This window comes from Tyto alba, unplaced genomic scaffold (genome assembly GCF_018691265.1).
Source record: "Tyto alba isolate M040663 unplaced genomic scaffold, T.alba_DEE_v4.0 Super-Scaffold_45, whole genome shotgun sequence".
NCBI lineage: Eukaryota > Metazoa > Chordata > Aves > Strigiformes > Tytonidae > Tyto > Tyto alba.
Window position 1 is genome coordinate 22,499,693 of NW_024881321.1, and position 9,401 is coordinate 22,509,093.

Sequence of the window (9,401 nt, forward strand, 5' to 3'; positions counted from 1 at the left end):
GGTGACAGTTTAGTCCAAAATTTATGAATATTTATAATTTACAAATCTACTGTCCTTTTCTTTTTTAATCAGTATCTTACACCAAAAACTCTTTCATTCACATAGTATTTTATTTAACTTCCTCAGCAGTGTCATAAGGTTGCAAAGAAGACAGTTGTGTTTAATAAGACATGAGCTTATATGAAGAGGATAAGGTGATTTTGAACTATGCTATGGATGCAACACTAAGTTTACATGTGGATAATGCCAACTAAGTGTGAACCAAAGACCACGTAGAAGTCCAGGCTTATCTACTATTTATGCACTTTAAATTTAAATTGGAATTGCTCCAGAATACTATCACAGTGGGAAAACTCAGTCACCGTTTATGGTGGGTTGACCTTGGTTGGCTGCCAAGTGCCCACTGAGCTGGTCTGTCACTCCCCCTCCTCAGCAGGACAGGTGGGAGATTATACAATGAAAGGCACATGGGTTGAATTAAAGACAAGGAGTTCACTCAGCAATTACTGTAACAGGCAAAACAGACTCTTCTTGGGAAAAAGTTTATTTTTTTGCAAATTAAGCAAGTAGGGTAATGAGAAAGGTGAACAACATTTAAAACATTTTCCCCCACACCATCCCTTCTTCTCAGGTTTAACTTCACTACCAAATTCTCTATCTCCTTCCCCCAAGTGGCAAAGGGGATGGGGAATGGGGGTTTCAGTCTGTTCATCACACATTGTCACTCCTTCTGTCTCATGCTTTTCCCCTGCTCCAGTGTGGGGTCCCACACATGGGAGACAGTCCTTCATGAACTTCTCCAATGTGGGTCCCCCATGGGGCCACAGGTCCTGCTGGGAGCCTGCTCCAGCATGGTCTTTCCATGGGGTCACAGATTAATTTGGGCACATTCACCTGGTCTGGAATGGGGTCCTCCATGAGCTGCAGGTGGACATCTGCTCCACCATTAACCTCCATGGGCTGAAGGGCACAGCCTGCTTCACCATGGTCTTCACCATGGGCTTCAAGGGAATATCTACACTGGAGATGGAGCACCTCTACCCCCCTCCCTCTTCACTGACCTGGGTGTCTGCAGTGTTGTTTCTCTCACATATTCTCACCCCTTGCCCCCAGCTCCTGTTGTGCAGCATTTCTTACCCTTTCCTAAATATGGGCTGATGGGCTTGGCTTTGTCTGGTAGTGGATCCATCTTGGAGCCAGCTGGAACTGGTTCTGTCAGACATGAGGACAGCTTTTGGTTTCTTCTCACAAAATATACCCCTGTAGCCCTTCTGCTACCAAAACCTTGCCGTGTAAAACCAATACATTGTTACTTCTTTAGTGTACAGCCTAGCTGTCTTTTTTTTTTTTTTTTTTCTTTTGGAAGATTCAGCACAAAAAAGCCCAGAGAACCACTTTTGTGAACCAGCTGAAGTCATAAACTGAGCATAATGTAGCTGTCTTGAACCAGAGCTACTGAAGTACAAACAGCGAGAAACATAATAAAAAGGTTATAAATCATAAGTCTGATCACACTCAAGTCCATTTTTAAGTTCACTGTATGGATAAAGTTGAGGTCGTCATTAAGGATCTGCCATGATCATATTAATACAGTAGTAAGCTTATGCCTGTTTATGCCTGCTTATGCTTGTAAATCACTATACTGCACTCCACCAGTTCAGCACAGAATGTACGCACAATAGCAGAAGAGTAAGAATAGTAAAAAAATGATTTAAAAAATTACTTCAAAAACTATTCTACATGGAAAATCAGGTCCGTTATCTAGCCTTTACTGCTTGGTTTCTAGACATTAGCTGTAACTTCAGTTTAGCACAAGTAATGTCATTATTTGTGATGTTTTCTCAGCTTGAATTACCTTTGCACACATTATTTTTTCTTCATGATGTTTTTACAAGCATTGCTTGTGTCAAATTATTTTGAAATGCCATCATGTTAGTACTTTCCAAGATTATGATACTGGCACAAGAATATAAAGATGATATCAAAAAGCTGCAAAAAACAGACTGATATGCATTATTTCTCTTTAAATCTGGTAATTTTTTTTTTTTTTTTTTTTTGTTACATTGCTTTATACTGTAGGCTATAGAACTGTTTTAATTCCTTTGACTGCCACATGATTTATGATCTGCATCTTTGAAGATTATAAAAAGAACCTGTCTCACAGGTGATTTTAGTTTTAACAAAAACTGAGTGGGAACAAGGTTTGGGTCAACCACTGCACAGACTATCTGAAGAATCTATAAAAACTGATACAAACAGCTCTATATATGATGGTCTGCAAGGAAGTTATAAATGTACTTTGGAGAACTGAAAGATCAGAAAGATTTTTCTCTTTTCTTACCATATACAGCTACAGTTACCTTTCTACAAAGGTACAGAAAAATGTCCTTCAAAATGCCAACCCAGAAGTCTGAAATATACTTGATGCCAATACAAAAATATTGTATCAGCCTTCAAAGTATGAAGGTGTTATGACCTGTACTGGGTAGCCCAGAGAGTTGTAAAAGATTTCATGATCCCCTTGGGTTAAATTAAGGTGAAATGATACCAAATGACTGGCTAAAATGTTTAATTTGCCATAGAAACAACTTAAACTTGGAAAGGATAGTAAACAATGTGGCCTTACTGAAAAATCCATAAGAAAGAAAATAAAGGAAATAAAAGGAAAGGAAAGAAAGAGTGTCAAAGAATCTGGATCACCATCCTAGGTTCCAACATTGTCTCAGGTCTGGTAATCTTGGGTGGTGAGTGCACACACAGCAACATTCTCTGTTGCTTTTAATATTTTTCTTATCTACTGATTTGCATACTAGACAAAGAGAGGCAGGTTTTCCACAAACTCATTTGCATGAGAGGCAAGAAAAAGGTGAAGCATGGGTTCTGCACATGTGTTGAGGGGGATGGGGTGCATTAACCCTTTCATCCAATTGAGGTGGTAGTCGCCATCTCCCCCTGCTGCCTTTATCTTTCCCCCAGTTACCACAGACTTTATGCTTCTTGGGAAATTATCCAGCCTTTGGCTACTTCTGGGCAGCATGTTCCCCTTTTATTAGTTTTTTATCTCTTCTTCAAGGGTATAATTGATAGCAAGGCCTGCATCATTTATACAAAGTATCACACACAATAAAGCCAGTGTTTAGCGGTCCTCCTTAGAAGATCAGTGCAGTACATTCAAAAACTTGGCACTACAACTGCAAGGGAGTGGAGCTGTGTACACTTGAATGCACCCTACACTTCCTTAGGCAAGCAGTTTGTTCCTTCAATGAATGTTTGAGGCATTGTCCTGGCTTTGAGTGAGTGGTGGGTTTTTTTGGTAGCAGGGGAGTGAGCTATAGGGGTGGCCCCCTGTGAGAAGCTTCTCGAAGCTCCCCCAGCTCCAAGTCAACTCCACCTCTACACAAAAACTGATCCAATCAGCTGCACCTCTGCGATAACATATTTAAGAAGGGACATGGTGACAAGCAGTGGGACTTGGGAGGAGGAGTTGCTGCAGCTGCATGAACACCAACATCAGTGGTGGAACGGAGGAAGAAAGGAGCGGGGAGGTGTGCTAGACCAGAGACCCCCCTGTATCCTGTGGTGAGACAACAGGTTGGCCCCCCCCTGCCACCCATGAAGATCTATGGTGGAGCAGACATTGATTTATGGCCTGTGTTTTTCACCTGGATGATCAAGTTGTTGTGCTCAAAAAAGGCCAGGGTCTTGTGGGAAAAGGTAGACCCTACTGTTGTAGTTCAGCACTGGGAGGATTGTAGCATGAGGGGATGTCCCACACTGGACCAGTTCGGGAAGGGACTCCAGTCAGAGAAAATTGGTAACCCACACTGGAGCAATGTAAGGAAATGCTGTGGCCCGTGGGAGGGTCTCACATTAGATAAAATCTGTGGAGGACTGTCTCCTGTGAGAGGGGGACCACGATGGAGCAGGGGGAAGAAGTTCCAGAAGCTCCTCTCACTGAAGATGGAAGAATCGGCATCGCTGATGGCACCCCCCATTCCCTGCTGGAGGGAGGAGGTAGAGATATTGGGATATCAGGAGCAGAACTGAGCCCGGGAAGAAGGGAGGGGTATGGGGAAGGTGTTCTCAAGATGTGGAAATTCTTCTCACTGTCCTACTCTGTTAAGTTTTGTTAATGTCTGTAATAAATGTAATTTATTTTTTGCTTCCCTTAATGTGTCTGCCTTTTGCTCATGACCATAATGGTTGATCTACCCCTTCCTGTCCTATCTCGTACCCCAAGCCTGGCTCATCTGTCCCTTCTCATTGCTGGAAGAGAAGGAGAAGGGAGTGGCTGTGTGGAGTTTAGCTGCCGACCAGGCTCAAACCACAACAGGCATTAACTCCTTCAGTTCCTCACAGAATGTATGAAACATCATGACAAACAAATCCAAAGCACTTGTGAAATTTATATGTAAACTGAAAATGGAAAGCTTGTATTATCACATGAAGAAAATCCATGAATATGAAGAAAACTTTTCTACTGCTGTTGTATTCAGTAGTGGTAGTGACACTGAAATGCTTTTTTAAAGCAGATTTTTTTTTGTTTTTGTTTCTTTTTCCCAAATATATTTTCTTTATCAAAATTTTCCATGGAAGGAAGGGAGGAAGGTCAGTAATATTAAATATTAAATCATACTAAACATGGAGAATATATGCTAGAAGGAAGCTTTACTGAAAGCTGTGAGCACATGAAAATGCTGTATCTTAAAGAAAGACCTGGTATAATCACATTTAAAATTATTGTCTGGCTATGTCTGACTCCTGAAAGGATTATATTTCCTATTTTTCTGTAGACTGTTGAGGTCTCTGTTCCTTGGCTTACTTAGCAGTAAGAGTTGAACATCAGGACTTTGCTTAGTTTTGACCTCACACTTATAAAACCAGGACACTCTTTGGAGAACTGCTGCAGCAGAAATTGGGAAATTCCCTCTCAGTTCTGTTCAGAAATGGTGGATCCCATTCATTTTCATCCATATTTGTAAAGGAGTTTTTAGGGTAACTCTGAATTTGCACTAATCTCAGTTAGACATTAAAAAGATATTTTGACAGTATTATTCTAGATATATTTAATTTCTGTGATTTTAAAAATTTCATCTACAATATCACTAGAAAGCTCTTAAAAAAAAAATCTTTTTTTTAAGAACAATGGCATAATACAACACGTGGAAAAATAATATAAAATGGTAGAGCAATTAAATCTCGCTTGTTCAAAAGTAATGACATGCTGGGGTTTGGCATTATAAAAGCTTGAATGATTTGACAGCAATAGCTTTCTTAATGGGAGAATGGCATTTCCCATATCTGTGGAGTTCCTTAGTGTCAGTCATGTACAAAATAAGGATGCCAGCTGTTCCATGACATTTTAGTACAACTTAGCTGAGATTTACTTGAAACACCTTGAAAAGGTAAAGGTCTAAAAAGCTGTCATAAATGCAACAAAAAAGATCAAAATTACTAAGGAACTTTAAATTCCATACCTTAATGAAATTGAACTGAGTGTGCTTAATCCAATGAAGACATCATAATTAGAAAACAGTTAAAAAATAGATGTTCTGAAAAGAAAGAAGCATCTTTGTTATCCAGTTCAGGTCAACAGCTTTCTTCTCATACAAGTAACTGAGGTACAGACTCCACAGTTTTGTTACTAGTCCCAACTGTGCTGTTAGAAGCAGTCATAACTTCTTCAGATAAGGTAAGCTGCATTTACTAGCTTCTTAGGGAGCTCAGAGACACTGTACCCACCTGTAGGAGTGATCCTTTGATGAAACATTAGTGTCACTGAAATGGGTCATGAAATTCAGTTTGACTCCAGTAGGACAAGGATTTGTACATCTCTGGAACTTCATTTGCTACATCCTGGCTTGCAAGTCTAATGTCTTGAGTTTTGGTTTTGTTTTGTTTTGTTTTGTTTTGTTTTGTTTTTTCATTTGGTTTGGGAGGATAAGGGAATTATGGCTGCTTAAAACAAAGTGTTTAGGCTTCCAGATCTTTGCAAGGATATGACTAGGGCTCAGATGCAAATGCATAAAGAATAGGAGGCTGAGTACAAATGTGCACCCAAACTGGTTCTCTTGTTCTAGCCTGCTGTCTCCCAGAGCATGAATTATCTGGCTGTGTTAAAACTATGCTCCTCTGCTTCTATTTCCAAAGTTGGCTTTCATGGAGTCAGTTTGAGCTCCTTTATTTGCACAGTATAAATGAAGTATGTGACATTCTTGTTTTACCTTGCATGTGGAAAAATCTGAGCCCAGTTATGTGTACTTCTGGTTTGAAAGTTGTGGGGGCAGTCGGTTTAGTTGTCTCAGCACTTGCCATGAAGCCAGGTGATAAGTATTTGAGAGAGGAGGAGCTTCAAACATATTTTCATTGAAAATAGTTCCTGTTAAACCTAACAATTTTGTGGATTTATTTTTTTGCAAATGCCAATTTAGCTGTTTAATTCCCTCCTCTACAATTAAGAGTGAGAAGACAACTCAGAGCTATGTTTTGTATGAGACCTCGCTAGGAATTCAGCATATGAATCTGTTGCTTGGAAAGTACAGAGAAGCAAAAAGTGACACAATGTCATAATAATATGTGATACTTAATTTTTAATATCTATGTAAAATGACCAGGTATTTTTGGCATATCTAGTTCTTTAGGGAGGAAGAAAAAAACACAGCTGACTTACTGCCTTTTTTCATTTTAAACTTTTATGGTAACTATGACCTTTTCTAGCATTTACACTAATATTTTAGTTTGTGCCTAATTTTAAGACATAATATTTTTGTGGGTTTTGTAGGAACAAAACATATCACTGCTGCAGCTTTAAAAAATAACAGTAAGTAACAATTAAAACTGTATAATGTATGTTCTATAAACATACAACTTTGGTTACCCAATTAAAACTTTCTCAATGCATTTAGAGACACACAAATAACCTATTCAAGAGACAAGATAAATTGCAAAAGTAAAATACAATTTTTAAAATAAATATTATTTCTAGTTTTCCTTATTTCTCGAGTTAATGTCATGAATCTTATACTAAAATCAGAACACCTTTTTAAGATTATGACAGTAAAACAGATGGAACTATTTTGACCCATCTGCTTCTTTCGAGTTTCTGTCTACAGCAACAAAAGAACAGGAGACAGTAGCTTTGCCTTCAGGAGAATAAGCAGCCTGTATATCTAAAATAGTGACAACAGTCAGCTAGACTGTATCTGCTTCTTATACAACTCTCTTGTTCTCTTCTCACTCCACAATCTCATAAAGTGAAGATCTGTTCAGAATCAGGGTGATCCTCTGCAACAGTCTTACCCGATGGCAAAGAGTTCAGTGTCCTTATCAGATCCCTCCAGCACTTGAGTAAGGTGTTGAAAGCCTAATAAATGGCCACCAAGAAGCTTTGGTAAATATAAAAATGAGATGTTACTGAGTAATTTTTATGCTTCCAAACCTTTCAAGTCAAAGTCAAAAAGATAATGTAAGGGGGGGGGGGGGGGGGGGGGGGGGGGCGGGGAGAGGGGTTGGTTTGGGTGTGGGGTGTTAATGTTCAAAGTCAGCATTTCTTGCTCTTTTATTTCTGGATATCATGACTCATCCTTGCTCGCATGCCACAGCTTCACATAGTTTTTTGGGGTATCACTTGTATTATTTTGTAGAAGGGCTAATATTCAGGTGTCTTGCTGTTCAATTATCCATTACAGATTACAGATACAAATTAAGCTACATGGGCTAAGTGCACCTCCAGGAGAAAATGAATCAGGAGCCAGCCATGCAGAAGAAAACAGAATATTTCATTCTTCCTCAGCTTCCTGTATGATAAAAGGTGGCAGACAATAGAGTAAAGCTGTGTCAGCTGATAGTCAGATATTGTGGAGAGATACCAGTACCATAATCTGAGCTAGCTGAAACGCCACTTCATCATTTACCAGTTTACATTAAAATGTCAGAACAGAGACAAACATACAACATGTTTCACTATATGGCTGCAAACTTCTCACTGTACTTCTAAATTGTTTTAGAAAGCCTTCATTTTCTTCCCTTGAACTTTATTGTTGCTGATATGACTTTCTGTTTTACTACTCCCATTTTCTTTTTCCCTTGTTTTTCTTTTCTGCTGTAGCATGTTTTATTTTCCCTCCACATCTTTTGGGGAAATCTATCTTGTTAAATAATAGAGTGAGGCTGAACAGTACAGACTTAATTGCCCATGCTGTTTAAGTGGCTCCATTTTGAACCTGTCCAAAAATCCCTCCCTCAGAGAAATCTGATATAAAATGGCCTAGCCCTAAGCAGTGTGCATATAAGCCAGTTGGTGGCACTTGGTCTCACAGAAGGAGTCAGTGCTTGGCTGTTTTATTTAGGAGTAAAAGCATAATCTTTCAGATCACATTTACTGAGTTGAATTCTTTAGTTTCAGGAAATCTTCATTTAAATTCCTTTTCAAGATATTTATTTCTCCCTGTTAAACCTTCCTTTCTTTCCTATTTTGCATGACTGCCATCAAAGTCCTGTCTTTCTCATTATGTACATCAAGTCTATCAGCCTTTCGTTCATCTTTTTCTAACTTTACTTCTCTAGCTTTCTATAGGGTTCCTCTATTCATCTCTTTCCCCCTCCTTATCTCCTTACCTACAATCTCTCTTACACTATTATGTATTTTTTCCTCGCAAACTATTCCCCCTTATTCTTAGGCTTGATCCTGCATATTGACAATATGGAAAAAAAAGTCTCGGTCACTTTACTGATGAAATATGAAAGAATGACCTGTCCTTACACTGCTGTTCTACTGGCACATTAAAAGATGATGATGAATAATGTCTTTGCTGGCCTGTCTCCAATTCAGAAAGATTACTGGGTAAGAACAGAAATGGCTGAGTAGAGACAAGATGGCAGAGACAGACCTAAACAAAATGTTTAACTGACTAATTTTCTTCCTGACAGTCCCAGACAAGGGAATAAAGCTTTGAGTTTGAATGTCTACAAGAGTTAATGTAAATAATGCTATAGTCACTGACGCTTATAAGAGTTCATTATGTGGCAACAGGAGATTTTATTTATTTATAAGAGAGACAAGATCAGAAAATATCCTTCCTGAGTGCTTGAGAATTTAACCCTGACTATCTTATCATTGTCTAAAGGCCTTACAAGTGTTTGACCATACTTAGAAACATAACTGCTCTAATTTCCTAATTTAAGTTCACTATGAAAAATAAGCATTTAGCAAAAAGAAATTTTACTGATTTTGGTGCAGTTTAATGTTGACATCAATTAAATTAATTTTTGAGGAATTTTGTATGGAAAGTATGTAGAAGTAATTATTTAAAAAAAAAAAAAAAAAGAAAAAAGAAAAAAATGAAAAATAAAAACACCACTACCAAAGAGATATATGAAATGAGTATATATATGTGGTTTTA